Source organism: Chiloscyllium punctatum, chromosome 12, assembly GCF_047496795.1.
Source record: "Chiloscyllium punctatum isolate Juve2018m chromosome 12, sChiPun1.3, whole genome shotgun sequence".
Classification (NCBI taxonomy): Eukaryota; Metazoa; Chordata; class Chondrichthyes; order Orectolobiformes; family Hemiscylliidae; genus Chiloscyllium; species Chiloscyllium punctatum.
In genome coordinates, this window is record NC_092750.1 from 113,722,368 (window position 1) to 113,746,110 (window position 23,743).

General features: G+C 45.3%; 1 long non-coding RNA gene across 2 annotated transcripts; it reads left to right on the forward strand.

Moving 5' to 3' along the window:
* Window positions 1-1,031: 1,031 nt before the first annotated feature.
* Window positions 1,032-22,101, forward strand: LOC140483989 (uncharacterized). 2 transcript variants are annotated; one of them, XR_011962156.1, is made up of 6 exons: window positions 1,032-1,083; window positions 1,812-1,977; window positions 2,137-2,243; window positions 8,041-8,166; window positions 18,017-18,103; window positions 21,296-22,101. It is a non-coding gene; the product is annotated as an uncharacterized lncRNA (long non-coding RNA). The 2 variants fall into 2 exon arrangements; XR_011962157.1 differs by lacking the exon at window positions 1,812-1,977 and having other exon boundaries at window positions 1,035-1,083.
* The last annotated feature ends 1,642 nt before the right edge of the window (window positions 22,102-23,743 follow it).

Below are 23,743 nucleotides of genomic sequence, written 5' to 3' on the forward strand. Positions count from 1 at the left end.
CAGTCCTCTGGTACTGAACTTGTAGGCAATGACAGCTCAATATCAAAGCCGAAGTATTTGCTATCTTCTCCCTAGCTTCCCAGACAATCTACAGATAAATCCCATCTAGCCCAGGGGACTTGTCTACTTTCAATCCTTCCAGAATTGATAGCACCTGTTCGTAACTAACCTCTATCCTTTCTAGTCCAACGTCTTCTACCTCATTATTATCTACAATATTCTAATTTTCCTAAGTGAAAACCAATGAGAAATGTTCGTTTAGCACCTCTCCGATTTCCACAGTGTCCACACTCAACTTCCCACTTCTGTGTTTGTTTGGCCCGATTCCGACCCTATCCTTTATTCCTCACATACCTATAGAAAGCTTTAGGGTTCTCCTTTATTCTATTCACTAAAGACTGCTCGTGTCCTCCCTTTGTTCTTCTTAACTCTCTTGAAATCCTTCCTAGCTGATCTGTAAGTCTCCATCGCCACATCTGTACCATTTGCCTCATCAAAACATAATCCTCCTACTTCTTCTTAACAAGAGATGCAATTTCTGTGCTAAATCACGGTTCCCTTACCTTATCACTTCCTCCCTGCCTGACAGGGACATACCTATCAAGGACACGCAATATCTGTTCCTTAAACCAGCTCCACATTTCCATTGTCTGCATCCACAGCATTTCGGTACTCCATCCTATGCATCTTAATTCCTGCTTAATCGCATTATAATTGCCACTGCCCCATCGATAAGTCTTCACCTTGACACATACCTATCCCTTTTCATTGCCAAACTAAACATAACTGAATGATGAGTATAGTGTGATATTGATCAGATGGGCCAATGGGCTGAGGACAGGCAGATAGGATTTAATTTAGATAGATTAGGTTTGGATGTCTGGTTGGCATCGACAGGTTGGACCGAAGAAGTGATTGATGTCAGCGGCGGACCAATGGAAAGGCAGGGGAGGAGCTTGAGGACCTGGCGGGGCAGTTGGTCCTCCGGCCAATCAGTGAATGAGGGCGGGACTAGACTATACCACGTGATCATCCTCGCAGTGAGCGCGGATGTTCGGAATGTGTGTGCGCGGAGAGCTGTCGGTAAGGAAAGAAATAAACAGCAGGAAGCGGGAGGGAAATGGTGTTGGTATGGTCTGAGAGGTTTTACAATCATTTGGTACACATCGGAAAATACCAATTTGAAACGTACAGTTCCGTTTTTGCAGCAAACGGGAATATGCCTCGTTGAGTAATCGGCCCGAGTGAGCGCCGCCATCTTTATTCGGGGCAATGAGTCACTGGACACGTGCGCGGCCGCCAGCTTTGTAGGGGGCAAAGTTCAGAGGGATGTCTGTACAGCCTTCCCTGGTAAAAAGAGTCATAGGGCAGGATTTACACAGAGCACATTCAAACCCAGAGAAATGGAGTTTTATTCTGGATTTGTTTCGTCATTCATTTAAATGATTTGGATGTGAATAGAGGCCGTATAGTTAGTAAGTTTGCAGGTGACACCAAAATTGGAGGTATTGTGGACAATGAAGGAGGTTATCTCCGACTACAGTGGGATATTGATCAGATGGGCCAATGGGCTGAGAAGTGGCAAAAAGGATTTAATTTAGGTTGATTAGGTTAGGATATCTGGTTGGCATAGGTTGGACCGAAAAAAGTCTATTTCTGTGCTCGACATCTTTGACTGTGGGATCATAAAAGTGAACTCTGCTCTGGTTCACCTCTGGGTTCTCTGATGTCCACTTGTTCAGTATCTAGCTTCCTCAGTCTCTCATATTTGTATTTTTGCTCTGTATGGTATTTTACTATTACTTTCACAGCTGTTTTGTAAATGAATTGAAAAATGTAGAGCTGGAAAAACACAGCAGGCCAGGCAGCATCTGAAGAGCAGGCGTATCAACGTTTTGGGCATAAGCCCTTCTTCAGGAATGTAAATGAATTGTCCACTGCTGCCCGGCTCCTGACCGTATGATGTTCGATTATCAGGTTATTTTTTCCACAATATCTTTGACAGTCAAGAATTCTTTTTTCCAATAAGCGAGTGCATTTTCCTTCAATTTAACAGTCAAATTCTGCACCATTTTCATTCCCTGTAATTCATATTGCACTCCCTGAAACATCAACTGTGTATTTCTCCTTCCACAGAAACCGGTGATCAATGCCAAAGCCTTGTTGCCTGTGGAGAGGGTGATGTTTGACTGCCTTGTAATGCTGCAGTTTGTGTGGTGAAGGTGCTCCCACAACGTGGTTGGGTAAGAGTCATTACAGATTATTCACTCAGCGATATTGAAGAGTAGAAGATATCTGTACAAATCATCATGGTTTTAATTTCACAAAAATATTATTGAGAAGTTTTGACATAAGGCTACAGCTGGAGAATATTGTGTCCAGTGACCAAAACGATTGCCAAATAAGCAGTTTTTCAAGAATGCCTTAAAGGAAGAAAGTAGATCTTAGAGAGTCAGAGTGGGGATTCCACACCATGTTCCCTTGGAATCTGTAGAAACAGTCTCACAGGTGAACTCAAAAATAAACACATCATTGAGAGTCTGAACTAAAATGAGTTATTGAGATATGAAAGGGTGTGTGGTGCAGGGAGATAGGAATGATTACAGCCAGGAATTAATTCAAAGGTGCGAAAGTAAATTGTTGTTGCTTGCAAATGGGAGTCTTTTGATTGATCAGCAATGATCAGTTTTGGTACAAGTGAGCACATCGGCAGTAGAGTTTTCAATATTCTTGAGATTATTGGGAGGGTGAATGTGGGATTCTGGCCAGGAGTGGGTTTAGACAATGAAATCTAGATTAACAAAAGGAATGAATGAGAGTTTCAGCAAATGAGCCGAGACTGTGGTGAGGTCAGGTGATATCACTGAAGTTGAAATAGTGGTCTTGGAGGGGGTCTGGCCTGTCATCCTCACCTCATTCAGCTGTTTGTCAATTTGTGAATCAAGTCTGTAACGAGCTCAGGAACTGAGTGGCCCTGGCAGAACCCAAACTGGGCATCGCTGAGCAGGTTATTGCTGAGCAGTTGCTTGACAGCAGTGTTGATGACACCTTCCATCACTTCACTGCTGAGCGAGTGTGGGCTGATGGAGGGGAATTGGCTGAGTTGGATCTGCCCTGTGTTTTTGTGTTGGAACATGCCTGAGCAATGTTCCACAAAGTCAGTAGGTGCCAGTGTTGGAGCAGTACTTGCCTTGGTGGGCAGCAATTTCTGGAGCACAGCCAACAGTATTATTGCCAGAATATTGGCAGGGCCCATACCTTTACACTGCTTATCCATTTCTTGATCTGATTGGAAATGAGTTTTCAGCCAAGTCGATTCATATCTGTGATGTCAGGGACCAATGGAGAAGGCTCATCCACTTGGCACTGCTGGCTGAAAATCGCTGCTAATGCTGTCCTCTTATCTGTTGCATGAATGTGTGAGACCCCTCCATCTGTAAGGGTGGGGATATCTGTGATGCTTCCTCCAGTGAGTTGTTTAATTGTCCATCACTATTCTTGACTAGGTGTGGCAGAACTGCAGAACTCCGATCTCATCTGTTGGTTATGGGATCACTTAGTTCTATTTGGTGTTGCTTGTGCTGTTTGGCATGCAGGTTTGGTCGCTGCACCAGGTTGGCACCTCAATTTTAGGTATGCCTTGTACTGCTCCTGGCATGCCCTCCTGCATTCACCATTGAACCAGGGTTGATTCCCCTGGCTTGATGTTAATGGTTAAGTGGGGGATATCAGGCCATGAGATTTCAGATTGGGCTGGAGTACAGTTCTGCTGTTGTTGGCCCACAGTGAGGCAGAAGTTGCAGGGTCAAGCGGGCTGATTTTGTGGTTGTATTTGCTAGTGCATTGGTAGATGTAATGTGGTCCATCCAGTTTCATTCCTTTGTTGAGACTGTGTAGTGATTAATACAATGAGTGACTTGATGGGCCACTGTCGGGTTTCTTTCCCTCAAGGACATTGTCAATGGTAGAAAAACATCCCCAATGGTTCCATGGCAAACAGTAGATTCTTCATTCCAGTTATCATTTTCTTGACTTCAGAGCCAACCTCTACCGATTTGTGATTCAAACCTGAACTTCAGTTGTATATTTTAATATTCTTGATAAATGATAAATACGACAGGTTTGTTCACTTATTTTTAGAATCACTATCACAGGTTTTGTTTATTGTTTTGGACATAAAAACACTGTCCATTATCCTGTCTCCTCCATCCTCCCCTCCAACAACAAGAGTGAGGAGCACATGGAGTTTCTCTGTCAATAACATTGAGATAATCCGATCTGCTGCCTCTGCTTCTTCCCTCCCTCTCCACTCGCCCACCAAGCCAAACTGCCTCACAAGGGTGCTCCTCATTTTAGTCCTAAACTTGCATTTCCTCGAGTCCTTTGTCAAGCCTTATTAGAGGTCATCTTGACCATTTACCCTAGTGTAGCTAAATCATGGACATTCCAAATCTCTGTCTAATCCTCCTGCTTGTCACTACCCCACACCCCCCGCACCCCCACCTTGCAATTCACAGATATTGTTCCATGATCTGTCTGTCTGTCTTTTTTGGTTACGTCCTTCTCTCCCATTCTGCTAAATCCTAATATTTGGCCTCACCATCATTGGAAAATCCTGCTCCGTCTCCACTCTCCCTTTCCTTTCTGAATTCATTGTATTTGGTGTCCCTCCAGGATCTATCCTTGGTCCATCCTGTTTCTCACCTACATACTGCCAGGAGGTAACATCGCCCAAAAGCACTGCGTTAGGTTTCACATGTACACTGACGATGCCCAGCTCTCCCTCCCCATCATCCCTCTCCATTACTCCACTGTTACTCAGTTATCAAACTGCTTACCACGCTTCGATTCACTCCAATGAAACACTGCAATTGTTAAACCCATTGCCTTCAGTTGTTATTCCAAATACATTTTCCTTACTGCTGTGTCCCTCCCTCTCATTGGGAGGTGGCTGAGGCAGAACTACATTCTTCACAATATTGTTTTCATATCTGACCCCAAGGTGACCTTCTGATCAAACATCTATACAATCACAAACACCAGGAATTCCAATCTCTTAAACGTTGCTTGTCTCCTTCTCACCCCAGCTCCATTGCTACTGAAACCCTAACCTGTGTCGGTGTTGCCTTTAACTTGACAAATCTGAAACAGAGCCCTTGATTCCGCGACTGATCCAGAATCTGGTTCAAGACTCGCCTGTAATGGGACACATCCTCTCCATATTTACCCTGTCAAACCTCGACAGAATCCTGTATGTTTCAGAGATCAGCTCTCAAAGTCCAGTGAGTAGATTCCCAACTTGTTCAGCCTTTATTTACAGGATAATCCCTTCAAAAAGGATCTTCTCTCAAATGCCTCCAATAAACTGCTCTGTTTCTTTAACTAAAGTGACCAAATCTGTTCATGTTACTCCAGATGTGGTCTCACTCGCCATTTGTTTAGTTGCCCTAAGGTATATACTCCAAACTCTTATATTGCAAACTCTTTGAAATAAGGGACAGTATTCCATTCCCTTTCCTGATTCCACGTTGTAACTGTGTGCTAGCTTTGTGTTTCCTGCTCATTCCCCCCCTCCCCACCCACCTCCCCCCCCCCCCCCCCCCCCCCCCCCCCGTCCCTTTCTGGTGCAGCTTTCTACAGTTTATCCCAAGTTATGCTCCATTTGCCAACTTGTTGCACACTTTTCCTGTGAATATCTCTCTGTAAACTGTTTATAATCCTCTTGGAACATTCCTGTTATGCCTTTTCTAGATTTCCCCCCTCATTATTTGAAACATTTACTGGGAGCACTGGGCAGTGGGAATCATGCTCAGTTGCTATGTTTTCAGGGATACTCTGTTTAATGACTGGGAGGAGCTTGCTGCCCCTTGGTGAGCATGGAGACAACTTGCCCATCAAGGTGCATGGGCCTTTCACACCCCATGTCTTATTGTGGAGGCACAGCGGCAGCACAGAAGAAAGAAAAGGAAGCAAATCCTGCTCTCCATATCTGACTGAATCTTGGATCATTCTGTCTCATGTTCAGTCACATGAAGTCCCAAGGTGGAAACTCATAGAAACCCACACAGATTTGCCCCTGAATTGCCTGCTGACCTCCACCAGCGGTAATGTGTACAGTCAGGACGGCATGGTGGCACAGTGGTTAGCACTCCTGCCTCACAGCGCCAGAGACTCAGGTACAATTCCCGCCTCAGGTGACTGACTCTGTGGAGTTTGCACATTCTCCCCGTGTCTGTGTGGGTTTCCTCTGGGTGCTCCGGTTTCCTCCCACAGTCCAAAGATGTGCAGGTCAGGTGAATTGGCCATGCTAAATTGCCCATATTGTTAGGTAAAGGGGTAAATGTAGGGGAATGGGTGGGTTGCGCGTCAGTGTGGACTTGTTGGGCTGAAAGGCCTGTTTCCACACTGTAAGTAATCTAATCATCCTATGCCAGGAGGAGGGGATTGTATAAGTTTCAAACTTGAACTGACAGTGACGGATTTTACAAACTTGTATTACAGGTGTACATTCAGATGGGAATCTCAGTCATTGTAACGCCAAACTCTGACAGAATTACTCAATACTTCAGGACCTGGATATTCATATTGTGTGAGGGTATTGTGTTCCAGATCAATACCATTTGCTGCATAAAATTTCTCCTTTGAATCAAACCATCCTCTCAATAGATCTTCCCAAATCTTCAACATGTGTCCTGTAATCCTTGTATAATGAGCTGACGCATGTAAGGTTTATTATTATAATGTGTAACTTTTGTAAACCGCTCTGTCACAGCTCCCCACAATTTCCTTTGCTACAAGGATAATACTCTGTTTTTCCAAACCGCTGATTCCCCAATGTCTGTTTGCTCTCTATAAGGTACACATCAGGATTGTGTTGGAACATTCTCCACTTGCCTGCATCAGTGCACCCCCCCCCCCCTGCGCAACAATATTAAAGAAATTGAACATTCTCCATGATAAAGCACTGTACCTGAGTGTTTTCCCATCCACCACCTTCAGCATTCTCTCTCCCCACCCTCGAGGGACAGTGGCATCTCTGTGTGAAAGATCAAGTCAGCATTGTCCTCCCAGACCATAGGACTGCTCTCTCATTAGAGAGATGTCGGTGGTGGTTAACCTGAAGGTTACCACAGCGCAAGAAAGGGGATAGGTTGAAAAGGAGAGTCCATTAATTGTGGATGGTTATTCTTGATGTGTATTAGCAACACACATGTCACATGAGTAATTAATGTTAAAAAAGCCCCACAAATTCTCCAACTAAAATCCCCCATTCCTTGAACCATCCTGGTAACTCTCCTGTGCTCCCTCTCAGGGACCCTGCCATCCTTCCCAATGTGTGGGCGATCTGTGGTTCGCACAGACCCAGCTGCTCTGTGTTCCTGTGGGTGATATCATAGAGCAAAAGTCCCACTAAACCTCACTGTCTGGAAGTGAGTGAGAGACAGAAATCCCGATGGCATTTCAGATATATTTAGGAACATACTTGCAAGGCCAAGGCTGACAGGTCTATGGGCTCAGTGCTGGAAAATGGGATTAAAATAGTGAGCTGGGAGGTTTCTTTACAGCATAAACCCAATGGACCACAAAAACGTTTTCTGTCATGTCGACCACAGATGCATAATATAGGAATATGACAAGCCACAATAGAAACCAGGTCAGAGAAGGTGATATTAGAATACATGATTGATTAATGTTTTTTTTTTTGGAGGAAAATGTGACAGAGGTTAAGCGGGACATTGTGGAGCTCAGGGTTCAGGAATCTGAAATAAAAATGGGTTATCCTGAAGGTTGGAATTAAAGAAAGGCATATCACAGAGATTTGAGAGGGTGGACAAGATTAAAGATAGGGAGGGTGTTGAGACTGGAGATTTGAGATTGGAAGATGTTGCATTGATTGAGATGTTTTTGATCCCAGAGATAGTGATAGTTCTGAGGCTAGAGAGGAATTATAGAGATAAGGATGAGTTGTTCCCTTTCCCAACACTCCCTCTTTACTGATAATGATTGTTTCTCTGTCATCATCTGCCATTGCCTCCATAGGCCTGCTGCAATGAGAGTACGCAGATAGTAAGTTCCCGTTAAGGCCAAGGCTGGGAGGCGTCGAGAATGCTGCGTGATCTGAGAAATTGAAGCTCTGATCAAGAAAATGAAGAAAGGATATGGCAGGTACAGACCATGTGGTTTGAGTGAGTCCCTAGAGGACTATAAGGGCAGTAGGAGTATACTCGCAGGAAACCAGGAGGCAGAAAAGAGGACATGAGATAGCTTTGGGAAATAGGTTTAAGGAAAAACCAAAGAGAATCTACAAATACACTAAAGACAAAAGAATAAGGAGGCAGAGAATAGCGAACCTCAAAGATCAACAAGACTGTCTATGGAACAGCAGGAGGTGGGAGAGATTCTAAGTATTTCATGTCAGATTTTACTGAAAGGGGATATGAAAGTTAGAGAAGTTGGAGAAATAAATAGTGATAACTTGGCAAGTGTACATGTTACAGAGGATGAGGTACTGGATGACTTAAAATGCATAAAGGTGGATTAATCCCTGGAATCTGATCAGGTGTATCCCAGAACTTTGTGGGTAATTAGAAAAGCTTTTGCTGGGCCCCTCGCTGCGATATTTGTATCATCAAACACCACAAGTGAGGTGCTGGAAGACTGGCGCCATTATTTGAGAGATGTGGTAAGGAAAAGCCAGGGAACTATAAACCGGTGAGCCTGAAGTCAGTGGCAGAGAATTTGTTGGAAGGGATTCTCAGGGACAGGATTTACATGTCATTGGAAAAGCAAGAAATGATTAGGGAGAGTCAGCATGGCTTTGGGCATTGAAATCATTAACTTGGACTTGAGAAAGACACAAGGTTTCACATAACACACTGGTTAGCAGGTTCAATACCATAGAATTCTGGCGGAACTAGCTGTTTGAATACGGAATTGGCTGGAAGGTCAAAGAGTCATAGATGGACAGCACAGAAACAGAGACCCGTCAGTCCAACCAGTACATGCTGATCAGATATCCCAATGCAATCTAGTCCCACCTGTCAGCACCCGGCCCGTATCCTTCCTATTCATATACACATGAAGATGCCTTTTAAATGTTGCAATCGTAATGGACTCTACCACTTCCTCTGGCAGCTCATTCCATGCACGTTGCACCCTCTGTGTGAAAACGTTCTCTCTCAAGTCTCTTTAAAGTCTTTCCCCTCGTACCATAAACCTATGCCCTCTCGTGCTGGGATCCCCCATACCAGGGAAAAGACGTTGTCTATTTATCCTATCCATGCACCTCATGTTTTGATATGCATCGATAAGATCACCTCTCAGCTTCCGGCGCTGCAGGGAAAACTGCCCCAATCTATTCAACCTCTATTTAACCCCCCAGCCTAGCTCAAATCCTCCAATCCTGGCAACATTCTTGTAAATCTTTCCTGAACCCTTTCAAGTTTCACAAAATCCTTCCAATAGGAGGGTGACCAGATTTGTACGCAACGTTCCAAAAGTGGCCGAACCAATATCCTGTACAGCCACAACATGACCTCACCTCCTGTACTGTATACTTTGTCCGATAAAGGAAAGCATACCAAATGCCACCTTCACTATCCTATCTACCTGCACTCCAAGGTCTCTTTATTCAGTAACACTCCTCAGGACCTTATCATTAAGTGTATACGTCTTGCTAAGATTTGCTTTCCCAAAATACCACTCCTCAGCCCATTCACCCATCTGATCAAGATCCCATTGTACTCTGAGGTAACCTTTTTCACTGTCCACTACACCTCCAGTTTTGGTGTCATCTCACTAACTAAACCTCCTATGTTCACATCCAAGTCATTGATATAAATTATGAAAGGTAGTGGATCCAACACTGAACCTTGTAACACTCCACTCGTCACAGGCCTCCAGTCTGAAAAGCGACCCTCCATCACCACCCTCTGTCTTCTGTCTTTGAGCCAGTTCTGTATCCAAATGGTTAGATCTCCCTGTATTCCATGAGCTCTAACCTCACTGAGCAGTCAGTGTCATAGTGGAGGGTACTTTTTGGACTGGAAGCCTGTGATGAGCAATATGCTGTTAGATTGGGTGCTGGGTCCACTGCTTTTTGCCATTTATATAAATGATTTCTATGTGAATATAGGAGCTATGGTTAGTAGGTTTACAATAGACACCAAAATTGGAGGTGCAATGGACAGCAAGGTTACCTGAGAGTACTATGAGACTCCGATCAAATGGGCTGAGGAGTGGCAGATTCAGTTTAATTTAGATATATGTGAGGTTCTGCATTTTGGAAAAGCAAATCAAGGCAGGACTTCTACACTTAATGGGAAGGCCCTGGGGAGTGTTGCTGAAATAAGAGATCTTGGAGTGCAGGTTCATAGTTCCTTCAAAGTGGAACCATAGATAGGCAGGGTAGTGAAGTAAATGTTTGGTGTAATTGCCTTTACTGGTCAGTGCATTGAGTACAGGTGTTGTGACGTCATTTTGCGGCTGTACGGGACATTCATTCAGCCACTTCTGGAATTCTGCTTTCATTCCTGGTCTCCCTGCTATTGGAATGATATTGTGAAACTTGAAAGGATTCAGAAAAGATGCAAAGATGTTGCCAGGGTTGAGGGATTGAGCTTATAGGGAGAGGCTGAATAGACTGAGGCTGTTCTCACTGGAGAATCGGATGCTGAGAGGTGACGATAGAGATTGATAAAATCGTTAGGGGCATGGATAGTGTAAACAGCCAGGGTCTTATTCCTGTTTAGGTGAGTCCAAAACCAGAAAGCACAGGAGTGAGGGAAAAGATTGAAAAGGGATATTAGGGGCAAAGTTTCAAGCTGAACGTGGCACGTGTATGGAATGAGCTGCCAGAGAAAGTGTGGAGGCTGGTACAGTTAGAACATTTAAAAGCCATCTCACTGGATATGTGATTGGGAAAGGTTTCGAAGTCTATGGGCCAAGGGCTGGCATGTGGGACGAGATTAATTTAGGATATCTGGTCAGCATGGACAAGTTGGACTGAAGGGTCTGTTTCTGTGCTGTACATCTCTATGGCACTAATAACTTAAAATTAAGATAGGTTTCTCTTTTATGGAGAGTTAGCAGAAGGTCTGACAATTCTCCTTGGAGCTGAGAAGGTTAAGCAGTGATTTCGACCAGGAGTTGATTTGTTTCCAGGATATTTCATTTACAGAGAGACAGAGTGAGAAATTTTTAACGTCACAATTTTTAGTAACTATTTTCAGGTAACTGGCAAATAATGCAGAGGAAAAATGTGAAGATTATTTCACTCACTAAGTTCTTAGCATCTGGAACAGTTTAAAAGACAGCTGGATGCAGATACAGTAGTTATTGTCAAAACAAATTTGAAATGTAACTTTTTAAAGGAAGGATTTGGAGGGCTATGTCCAAATGGGAGGTGAGTTGGGATAGACTGGCACCATCTCCAGAGGGAGAGAGTACAGCCCCAATGGGCTGAATAGCCTCCAGTCCCTGTGTTCTGTGATACTGACCCATTCACTGTGAATGATGAAGCCCATCACAGGGCAGAGCTGTCGAGATGTACAGCATGAAAATAAACCCTTTGGTTAAACTGGTCCATGCTGACCAGATATCCCAACCTAATCTAGACCCATTTGCCAACACTTGGCACATATCACTCTACACCCTTCCTATTCATATACCCATCCAAATGCCAAATGGTTTAATTGTACCAACATCCTCCACTTCCTGACAGAAGATTCCATACATGCACCAACCTCAGTGGGGAAAAAAAATTGTCCCTCAGATCCATTTTAAATTCTTCCCCTCTCACCTTAAACCTATGCCCCCTCATTCTGTACTCCCCGACCCCAGGGAAATGACCTTGTCTATTTATCCTACCCAGGCCCCTCATGGTTTTATAAACCTCTATGAGGTCACCCCTCAGCCTCTGATGCACCTGGGAGGATCCCACCACTCAGGTCACAATGGGGCCTGGCTGATTGACATAGCTTCAGACCAGTAGGAGAGTTGGTGTGATCCTACAACCAATGGGAGTGAATGAGGGGTGGGTTCAGCAGGCCAACACATGACCATCAGCTTTGCAGGTGCAGTGTCACTGTGAGGGGGGACTTAATGTGAAGGAGTGGGAGAGACAGCAGATACTGGGAGAGAGATGGAGTTAGTGTGGACTGGGAAGGTTGATAAACACTGTTTCAGTCTGCTGGACCTGAATTAGATACTCCGGGTAAATTAGAACCAAAAGAACTTCGGATGCTGTAAATCACACACAACAACCAGAAGGTACTGGAAAAGCTCAGCAGATCTGGCAGCATCTGTGAAAAGAAATCAGTTCGCATTTTCGATCCAGTGACGCTTCCTCAGGAACTGACGTTACTGAGAAAAAAAAAAGTCTGTTTTTATGCAGAAGGTTGGGGTTAAGGAGTAAATGATAGGTGGGGATAGAGTCCAAAGAGAGAGATAGGAGCAGTTGGACAAAGGAGTGAATAATGATCGGACGGGGGGGGAGGGTGAATAGCTGTTTATGGGGACTGTTAGTGACTAACCATAGGTAGTGTGTACTGGAAGGCTATGCAACAACAAGGCCTGGTATGTGGGGTAGGGGGCAAAGACACGAGGACGTGGGAGAGTTCAGGACCTAAAATTATTGAATTTGATGTTGAAGCCAGAGGGTTGCAGGGTCCCCAAGTGGAAGATGAGGTGTCGTTCTTCCAGCTTGTGTTAAAGTGTGCTGCTGGAAAAGCACAGCAGGTCAGGCAGCATCCAAGGAGCAGGAGAATTGACGTATTGGGAATGTCAGCACTTCATCAGAAATGTGGGTGGTGGAATACGGCTGAGAGATAAATAGGGAGTGGTGCTTGGGGTTGGGGGAAGCGAGCTCGGAGGCAATAGGTGGTTGTAGATGGAGGGTCGTGGTGAGAGGGTGGAATGAATAATTGGGAAGGAAGATGGGCAGGTGGGACTGTTCAAGAGGCCAGTGCCGAGTTGGAGGGTTGAATCTGAGATAAGTTGCGGAGTGGGAGATGAGGAAACCTTGATGCCATGTGTTTGAAAGTTCCCAAAGTGGAAGATGAGGTGTTCTTCCTCCAGGTGTCGGGTGGCTCGGATTTGGGGATGGAGGACTTGCATGTCCTTGTCAGCGTGGTGGCGGATGGGGTGGGGGGTAGGCGAAATGGTCGATCACAGGGCGGTGGGGTTGGTTGGTGCATGTGTCCCAGAAATGTTCCCTGAAATATTCCAAAATTTGGCATCCTGAGAGTAAGGGACACAATAGGTGAGGTGTTTGGGTGGGCAGGGAAATCTCTGCTGGATGTGGGAGGATCCAGTGGTGCCTTGGATGGAGTTAAAGGGAAGGTGTGGGCACAGGTTTTCCACCTCTTGCAGTGGCAAGCGAAGGTGCTTGGGGTGGAGGGTGGGTTGGTGGGGACCGTGAATCTAACGTGGAAGTCACAGAAGGTATGGTCTCTGTGGAATGCTGAAAGGGGTGGGGAGGGGAAATATATCTCAGGTGGTTGGATCTGATGGTGGAAATAGCAGCGGATGATGCATTGTATCTGGGTGGAAGGTGAGGATGGTGGGATTCCATCTTTGTTGCATTTGGAGGGGTGGGGTTCAAGGGCAGTGGTGTGGGAAGTGGAGGAGATACACTGGAGGGCATTGTTAACCATATGTGAGGGGAAATTGCAGTCCTTGAAATAGGAAGCCATTTGGTATGTTCTGAAGTGTTCTTCCAGCTTGCATCAAGCTTCACTGGAACACTGCAGTAAGCATGAGACAGAGATGTTGGACAGGGAACAGTCTTGTGTGTTAATGAGCAGGCAACTGGAAGCTCAGGGTCTTTTTTTGCAGGCACAATGTAGATCATCAGCCACCATTTCCACCACCGCCACTGAGATGCTGGAAGGTTCCTGTCTCCTCCATTAACAGCTTTCCAACTTCCCACTCCTTTATCTTTCCAAATGTTCCTGTGTCTCTTTGGGCTCTGTCCCCACCTATTATTTACTCTTTAACCCCTAGCTCCTGTAGCCCAAAGATCTGTAGGTTCGGTGAATTGGCCCAGCTAAGGTTCCCGTAGGGTTCAGGGATGTGCATTAGTTCGGGGGAAATGGAGAGTAATAGAATAGGAGAATGGGTCTGGGTGGGATAAACTTCGGAGGGTGGGTGTGGAATTGTTGGGCCAAAGGGCCTGTTCCCTGAAGGGATTCTAATTTTCCCAGCTGTCATCTGTTCTGAGGAAGGGTCACTGGACCCACGATAACCCATGGTGTGTGCAGGAGGAGGAAAGGGGAGAGTGGCAGCAGAAACCAGATGAAATTTCAGTGTAGACTGGGAGGGTTTATTTACACTCTGCAAGTCGTTAGTCTGAATTAGAAACTCTTGGTCCCACGTTTGCAGCAAAGGGGAAGATGGCTTGGGCCTCAGGTAGTGAGAAGTCCTGGGTTATAGCCGCCATCGTTATTTGGGGCAAGGTACAGCAAGGAGCATGCACATGTCCTCTTCCTGGGTGGGGGCGAGGCGATTTGAAGAGGAGCATTTACACATCAAACACATACCGAGAGAAGTGTTTGTCTTCACTATTCATCTTGCACTGACTGTGAGCTTTGTTTTGTGAATTCATTTTATAGGATATTAATTGAGAATAATTGAGACTGGGATCTCAAAAAAACAAGGTTCTACAGTCAGCGGAGTCCTCAGGATCTGAATATCATTGGCATTTAACTGTGGAATGAGAAAGGTTTGTCTGTTCTGTCTGTGGGAAAATATCTTCAATATTTTTGTCAAGCCAAAAGCAGAAAGATGTTCAAGGTCATGGTTGGATCACCCTTGGGGTATGTGTTCAATCCTTGGCCCTGCAGCTGTGGAAGGAGGTATTGGCATGAGAGAGAGCACAGATTTAACCAAATTCCACCTCTCCTTTTTGCAGGAACTGTCAGATTTAGTCTCAATCATCCACTTTATAATGTTAATCTGTAAACACCCTACTTCCAATTCTCTGCAAATTTCTCGTGGAATCAAATTCCAGCACCATTTCAGGTGGAACATTCCAGATTCTGACAATTGTCTGTTCATTCAGAAACTGCTAAAGTCCATTTTGACTCTGGGGTTACAAAGGGATGAATTGAAAGATGCAATGCTGGTCTGAGCTCCCATTGAGATGCATTAGAACAGTACAGGAGGCTGAGGGAAGTGTAGGTGTGAGCAGATAATGAAAATGACAGGGCTGCACTGTGAGGGCTGCTTGGCTCAATGAGAGTGTTTTGGAGTTGGGTGTAAATAGTGAGGTGAGACAGGGAGAAGGTGAAGCTGAAACTCCGTTTTAATTCAGGCCTTTCAGAAATTCAGTCCCAATGGGAATAGCCAATTTGTCAGTGATACCTGTGGAGTATTTAAGTTTTTAAAGTATGACATATCAGCTTAAGTAAAGATTTTTTTTGTTATTATAATGGACATGTTTGAAGTGAAGGAAGGTTACTCACTCATTTAAATTCTCTTAATGGGAGTAACTAGATGAATGTAGAGAGACGTTGTGACAGGAGCCCTCAGACCCGTGGTGTGTTCCTCTTGCACAATGTGGGAAATAAGGGCTGCTTCCAGTGTCCCTGACGGCTATTTGTGCAGGAAGGGTTCCCATCTGCAGCTACTGGGAAACTGCCTTTCAGAGCTGGAGCTGTGAGTGGACTCACTGTGGAGCATCTGCAATACTGAGAATGTTATGGACAGCACGCTTAGTGAGTTAGTCACACTGCAGGTGAGGGTTACACAGGCAGAAAGGGAATGGGTGAACATCAGATCAAGTAAAAGGCTCAGGAAGTGAGTACAGGAGTCCCCTGTTGTTATCCCCTTCTCATACAGATACTGTATACCGCTTGGGATTCTGTAAGGGCGGGAATGGGTGGGGTGGCTTCTCGGGAAATCAGCATCAGCCAGGTTCATGACACCACAGAGCTCTGCTGATCAGAACAAGAGGAATGAGAGTGGCAGGGCTATAGTGACAGGGGATTCAATAATCAGGGGTACAGCCAGGCACTTCTGTGCCCACAGACAAGAATCCAGGATGGGATGTAATCTCCCTGGTGCCAAGATCCATGATATCATGGAGTGGCTGCAGGACATTCTGGAGCTGGAGGGTAAACAGTCCATGGTCGTGCAACACACAGATACCAAGGACATTGCTAAACAGAGGGCTGAGGGCCTGAAAGATGGACATAGGGAGAGCAGAGATGCATTAAAATGTAGCTCCTGAAATGTAATAATGTCAGACTTACTTCCAGTGCCATGTGCTAATGAGAGCAGGAATGAGAAGGTAGATCTGCTGGATGTGTGACTGGGGAAATGGTGTACCGCAGAAGGGTTATGATTCTTCAGGCACTGGGACTGTTTCTGGGTGGGACCTGTACCAGCCTGACGGGTTACCCCTGGGCAGAGCTGAGACAAATCTGGTGGGGGATTTTGCCAGTTCGATTGGTGAGTTTGTAACTAGTCTGGCAGGGAGATGGGAACGAAAGTGTAGGCTTATATGGGTCAGATTCAGGACAGGGAATGGGAGGTAGAATATTAGTGATGTAGTTAGCGGCTCAGAAAGCCAAAGGAAAGGAGGATTAAACGAAGATTGAGTCCCTCTTCATCCATCAGTCCTGACATCCCAGGAAGGTGAGTCAACAAAATCTGGAGCTGTTTACATGTCTATGACTCTGTGCTTCAGCAAAATGGTGGAAATCTGCAATAAAAACAAAAAGCGCTGGAGATCCTCAGCAAGTCTGTCAGTGTCTGAAATGATGACAGATGCAGGAAACATTGCAGCCTTGAAGAAGTGTTCAGATGATCACACCAGGCACTGCAATATCGGTTACACGCTGAGTGCCAGAACGTGGGACTAGCATAAATAGGTGCTTGATGACCAGCATGAATACGATGGGGCTGGAAAGTTGACGTTTCAGTCAGGGCTATTTATCAAGACTGACAAAGGGTCCCGACCCAAAACATCAACCTTCCTGCTCCTCTGATGTTGCCTGACCTGCACCTCCCCAGGTCCATATTGTACAGACTCTGACTTCCAGCATCTGCAGTCCTTAACTATCTTCACATCCCAGGACTCATCTGGTTATCCTCCTTTACACTCTCTCAATAAGCAGGAGAGCCTTCCTTGGAAAAGGGGAACAAAGGTGTATACAGTACTCCAGGTGTGGTCTCACCAAGGCCCTTCCAGAAAGGGATCCCTGTCCCCATCTTCTCCATAATGGTCATCAAGCGCACGTGCCTGGTGTGATCATCTCAACACTTCAAGGCTGTAATGTTTCCTGCATCTGTTACCATTTCAGATGCTGCCAGACCTGCTGAGGATCTCCAGCACTTTGTTTTCTCTGTTATAGAGTATTGAAAGGGGGGATTTGCAGTTGAGAAATTCAAATTGAACTTCATGTTACTGGATCCATGCCGATCTGAATATCATTGACCTTTTCATCTGGATGGAAAGGTGGTGTATTCTGTCCGTGGGTGAATATTTCAAATGTCTGAGTGACTGGAAAAAGTACTGAGACAGTGAAGTCCATGTAAGTGTGGGGACGATGGAGAGAGATTTCATTGGTTTTTGAAAGTCTAAACAATCATGGCACATTTCCCTGGAACAGGTAAGCCACAGATTGGTTTTGTATGAGGACAATTAGCCATGAAACCAGAAAGACAAAAGGATTCCTGCATCATGGAAAAAGCTATGAAAGTGGGGTTGTTGTAATGGAGTGAATTATCGATCATTGATTGTAATCCATTGGCGTTGTCACATCGGTTCCAGCGCCGTGGGGAAACACGGGAAATTTGATGAGTGCAGTGTAGGTTTCAGTTATTCAACTGGAAAGGTGAAGAAGAAATTTACAAGGATGATGCCAGGTCTCAGGGGTCTGAGTTACAGGGAGAGGTTGGACAAGTGAGGACATTTTTATTTAGCAGAGGAAACTGCGGGGGAATATTTTATAGAAGTGTATAAGACCATGAGAGGCATGGGTAAGGTGAATGCACTCGGTCTTTTTCACAGGGACTCAAGGATTGGAGGGCATCAGGTTAAAGGTAGAGGAGAAAGAATACAAGAGAACCTGAGGGGCAACTGTTCTACACAAAGGTGGTACGTATATGGAATGAGCTGCCAGTGGAAGTGGTTGAGGTGGGTATATTAACAACATGTAAAAGACATTTGGACAAATACATGGATAGGAAAGTTTCAGAAGCAGATGGGCCAAGTGCAGGGAAATGGGGTTAGTGTGGATGGACAATCTGATTGGCATGGGCCAGTTTGTGCCAAAGGGCCTGTCTCTGCTGCAGGACGTTATAACTCTAAGTGCATTTGCTAATTTTCCCCCTAACTCTGTTGGTATCCTGGGATGTATTCCATCAGGGCAATGAGACTTGTTTATCTTTATCTCCATTAGCTTGCCCAGCTCTCACTCTTTCGTGATAATGGTTGTTTCTTGGTCTTCACATTCCTCAGTCTCCTTATCAATTACTGGCATGCTCTTTGTGTTCTCCACTGTGAAGACTGACTGCTGTGTGCTCATATTCCTGAACCCTGCTGGCTAGGAATAACTAGGCACAGAAATCTGAGAGGTCTTCTTTGAGTCTTTTATTGATGAAACATGGCAGGTACATGGAGAGTGTACATGCAAAACACCTCCAGGCAGCATCAGGTAACTCCCCGCCTGTCCGATGTACAGCTCCCCTTCTTATACCTTTTGTGGTTTGTGATTTTGAATACAGACTGTCTCTCAGTATTATCTCCATGGCAACGGCAGTTCAAAAGTCTAGTTCAGTTCAGCACTCTGTGGTTAAACCACACACCCCTCCCCCACGCCCCCGTGGCTCCCTCAAGTACCTGACAGGTGCTTCAGTTTCAGTGGGGTATCTATCAGGATTCTGATGTGCAGGTGCCGGGGTTGGGGTGGGGTGGACAAAGTTAAAAACCACACATCACCAGGTTATAGTCCAACAGGATTATTTGGAAGTACAAGCTTTTGGGGTGTGCTGTGATTTTTAACTTGATCAGGATTATCTCTATGGTAACAGTTAAGTGCTTCAACAATTACAGAGGCCATATGTTCCCCACACAATAGGTTTCCCTCTAGCAGGGTAAACTGCTATTCTCTCCCTGGGGATAGCTACTCATCACTTTTTATCCCCAATTCCATCACACTTTCTGTTGAGCTTGGAAGTTTTTCCAATCTCCGAATTTATCCTTGGTCTTTGCCAATTTGTATGCCTTCGACTTCAATTTCATAGACTCCCTTATTTCCTTCGACATGGCAGATTACTCCTTTTCCTGGTCCTTCCTTTTCACTGATATATATTTTTGCGGAGAAATTTGAAAAATTACTTTGATATTCCTCCACTGTCTGAGAACTGTCCCACAGTAAAGTCTTTGCTTCCAGTCTGCATTAGCCAACTCCTGCCTCATCCTATTGTAGTCTCCTTTGTTTAAGCACAGGATCTTGGGATTAGATTTAATCTTCCGCTTTCCATCTGTGTTCTAAATTCAACCAGATTAATGACAAGTCTTTATCAGATTACGAGGGGAGGTGATGTTTCCTGGGTGTTTTGGTTTCATTGTCAGTGACCTTGGCTTTGTAAAAAAGGTCCAGGATAGATATTCACAACAGAGTATTCTGGACGGTGTGAATGTACTACACAGTCTAAAACCATAAATCACTGTCTCCCCTCAGTTTAAAATTGCAAAACCATTATCTCCTACACACTTCCTCACTACCTAAGTTTGGAACGCTAATCCACCTGACTATCCTGCTGTTTCTGAAAATCTCCTTTGGTGAAGGTGGTGAGTTTTGGATTCATCTTTCTGGTTATTACCGTATGAAGATAAGCCCTGGGCACAGGAGAGGCAATGCAGCCCTTCGAACCAGCTCCACCATTTAATTCGGTGATGATTGAGCTCACATCGGTCTCAGCTGGATTTTCCCGCCTGCTCTCTCTCACACTTCAACCCATTGCAAATTAAAAATCTGTATCTCTTCATTAAATTGGCTCACGTCTTGGCATCCACCGCATTTTGAATAGGGAATTCCACAGATTCACAACACATTGAGATAGGTACATTCTTCTTGATGAGAATAGAATAGAATCCCTATAGTGCAGAAACAGGGTATTCATCCATCGAGTCCACACCAACCCTATGATGAGCATCCCATTCAGACCCACTCATTCCCTGTAACCCTGCATCTCCTGTGGCTAATTGCCTAACCAGCACATGCATGGACCCTATGAGCAATTTGGCCTGACCAATCCACCTAACCTGCACATCTTTGGACTGTGGAAGGAAACTGGAGCATCGAACAAAACCATGCAGACATGGGGAGAATGTGTATACTCCACACAGTTGCCTAACGCTGGATTCAAACCCGGGTCCCTAACGCTGTGAGGCAGCAGTGCTAGTCACTGAGCCACCTCTGCTTAAAATCTGCTGCCCATTATTAACCTCCCCACCCCACAATTGGCTGAATGTATATTCCTTACGTAAGAAGTCCGGGTGTCTAAGCAGATGTCTCAGTAAATCCCAGTGACAGCCCACATGTCCTGTGTGTCTGAATGGATATCCTATACACAACACCCTCCAGCCCACACTTTCTTTCACTTTCCAGGGACAGGTCTCCAGAGGCTTGATGGGGACTACAACTCCCACAGTCCCTGAGGCAGGGACCACATGTGTGTGGGGAAATATATATATATTCTGTATATGTACAGAATGTGGGCGGGTTTTGGAGCATGTTCTTTGGGTTAACTAGTGGAAAGCATTTCACACTGTGATTGGCTGGAGAAGGGATGCATCTGCCGATGGTATTGATCAGTTGGGGGGGGGGGGGTGCAAAGTGTCACTACACCCAGATGGGACCAAGTTCCATTCGCAACTTGTCATAACACTGGGAATTGACCAATGGGAAACAAGGAAGAATCTGACCCATTCTCCCAGTCTGAAGGTTCCTCTTCTGTCCAGGATCTGCGACCTCCCTTTCTGTTTTATTTTGTTTCATTCTGCTGTTGTATTATTGACTTGCAGCAACTGAAGGGAAAGGAAGTGAACCCAGAAAGGGTGCAGAGTCTAACTAGGGACGGGAAGTGGTGCCGTGGATCTGTTTATCAGTTACTCCATGAGAATGTAGAGGGTGTACATTAGGGGCAGTAGAGTCAGAATGGTGGGAGAGAGTAAGTGGGCTGGAGGGTTACAGCTTTGGGGGAAGAAAGGGGAAATAGATATTCCAGAGAAACTAGAATTGTCTGTTCTGAATTTCTAATCTGTACATATTCCTTTATTCAGGGTGCTAGATAGTGAAGATTTGCAGACTGAAATCTCAAAATCATGTGCAGATTGTGATAAAGTTAACCAGCATTTGAAGAACCAAAGATGGAGAATCACTCGGTCAAAATCCTGCAACACTCTCTCCCAGCATTGTCGGTCTATCTGTGCCAAATGGACTGTGAATGGTTCAAGACAGCAGAGGTTCCCATCTTCTGAAGGGTAACGAGAGATGGGGTATAAATGCTGACTGAGCCAGTGATGCCCATATCCTGGAAATGGGTTCTATCTCTCATTGCTGAAACCCAGTTGATGTTACTGCAGGATGATGAGGGATGCTGAGTGCATCCTCCAGGAAGAGCACCATCATATTACCCCTGCCTACACCCACACAGTAACACAACAACGTCACTGGAACAAAAGGCAGTGAAGCCAAAGGAGGACTTAGATATAGTTCTTCAAGGTAAAGTCATGAAAAGGGATTGGAACGCAGCAGGAACAGGAGACTGAGCAGGATGGTCAGCTGTTTCCCATTGAATGGTGGAGCAGGATTGAAAGGCTGAATGGTCTCCTCCTGCTGCTATCTCCCAGGTATGTATATAGTCATGGAGCCCGGGTAGGAAGAAGGGGGCAGGGATTCTCCAGGAGATTGCATTTCCACAACAGTTTTCAGTGAGGGATGGTTTGATGGATTTTATTTAACATTTATCTTTAACACAAGGTTTGTAAATTTTGGTTTTAAAACGTTGTAAGAGCTTTTTGCACCGCAAGCAAAATTAAAGAAAATAAATTGAACTGTTTGAATATAACAGTTTTAAAGCTTTCAACCTCCTGTAAAACAAAATCCTGTCTATTCCCAGACACCGTCACTTTCCAGCTACTCAAACTCCATTACGCGCCAAGCAAACCATTACAAGTGACAGAGTGAGAAGGGACTAAATCAAAGTAGAGTTGTGGGGAGGGGGCAGGGGTGGAGATAAAGTACTGTATCCCCTGCGGTGCCCACCTCTATCTAAAGGCATTGAGGGCATTGATCCACACCACATGCTCCTTCTCCAAGGACACCCTGCTGTGTAGCCTTTATCCTCAATCATAGAATAAAATCCCTACAGTGTGGGAGGAGAGCATTGGCCCATCAGACCCCACCGACCATCCGAAGAACATCACGTCCAGAGCACTCCATCACTGTAACACTGCATTTCCTAGGGCTGATCCACCTAGTCTGCACAATCCTGGATCCTGTGAACAATTTAGCACAACTGATCCACCTAACCTGCACATCTTTGGACTGTGGGAGGAAGCCAGAGCACCTGGAGGGGACCCACACTAACCTGGGGAGAATGTGGGAACTTCACACAAGCCGTTGGACAAGGCTGGACTCCAACCTTGTGCCTGGTGCTGTGAAGCAGCCGTGCTACAATCACAATTTAAATCAAAACAGATGATCCCTGCTCATTGTCACTTTGCTGTTTGTGGAGACTTACTGCCCAGAGAGACATCCTGAGGTTCAGAAAGTGGCAATGTAAGTTCAGTCACCTCCAGCCCAGTTAATGTGATTAACAACAACACCATCAATCCTCCAGCAGTGTCATCATGTACAAGGTCCACTCCTGACTCTGATGGACAGTAACATCAGAATCAGAATCCTGCAGTCCACACGGATCAGGGGGTTGACCACTTCCCTGTGAGCACTCACTGGGCTCTCAATCGTGTTGAAGACGCCGCAAATCCCTTGTCACACAGAGGGGTGAACAGCTCCTACCCAGCGTGAACCCGCTGGAGTCTCGGGGGCAGGATGAATCACTGAGTCTGTATCCCCTGGGATCCACAATCCCCGTTTATTTCCTTCTTCCACTTTCATTCGGGCTATTGAACTCTCGGTTTCAATCCTTTCTCCTGTCATGCTCTTCAACATGTCCATGTGGGTGGACTAGAGGCAGCTGGGATTTAATGAAGGGAAGTGGGGATGAGGCGGAAACACGAGGAGAGGTGACAGCAAAGACAGTTCTCATTGTAACGGCAGAGTTTCTCCGTGACACAGTGAGTGGTGAGGCACCTGAGATTGTGGGGGGAGGCAGATTCAATCAGGGATTTGGTAAGACACTCAGACAATGACCTGTCCATCTGATTGTTAACTCAGATAGATAGATAGAAAGATGCACATTTAGATAGCACCTTTGATGATCTAGTGCAATGAAGCATGCTTCCAACCCAATGACTTCAACCACAAATCTCTGAAAACACAAACACAAAGCTTTCTACTTGTACCAGGCTGTCTCTGAGCCTCCTCTTTTCTTGAGAAAAGTGTTTTGAGCTGTTCAGCCTTTCCTGGTGATTATAACCGCTATGTTCCTTTAGGATTTGTGACTGAACCTTTACTTTCCTGTTCCTTGTGAGTGATGAAAGGAGCAGAAACAGCTCCTGACCTGTGACGGGTTTCGGTTGGAGTATTTATATTTACAAATCCAT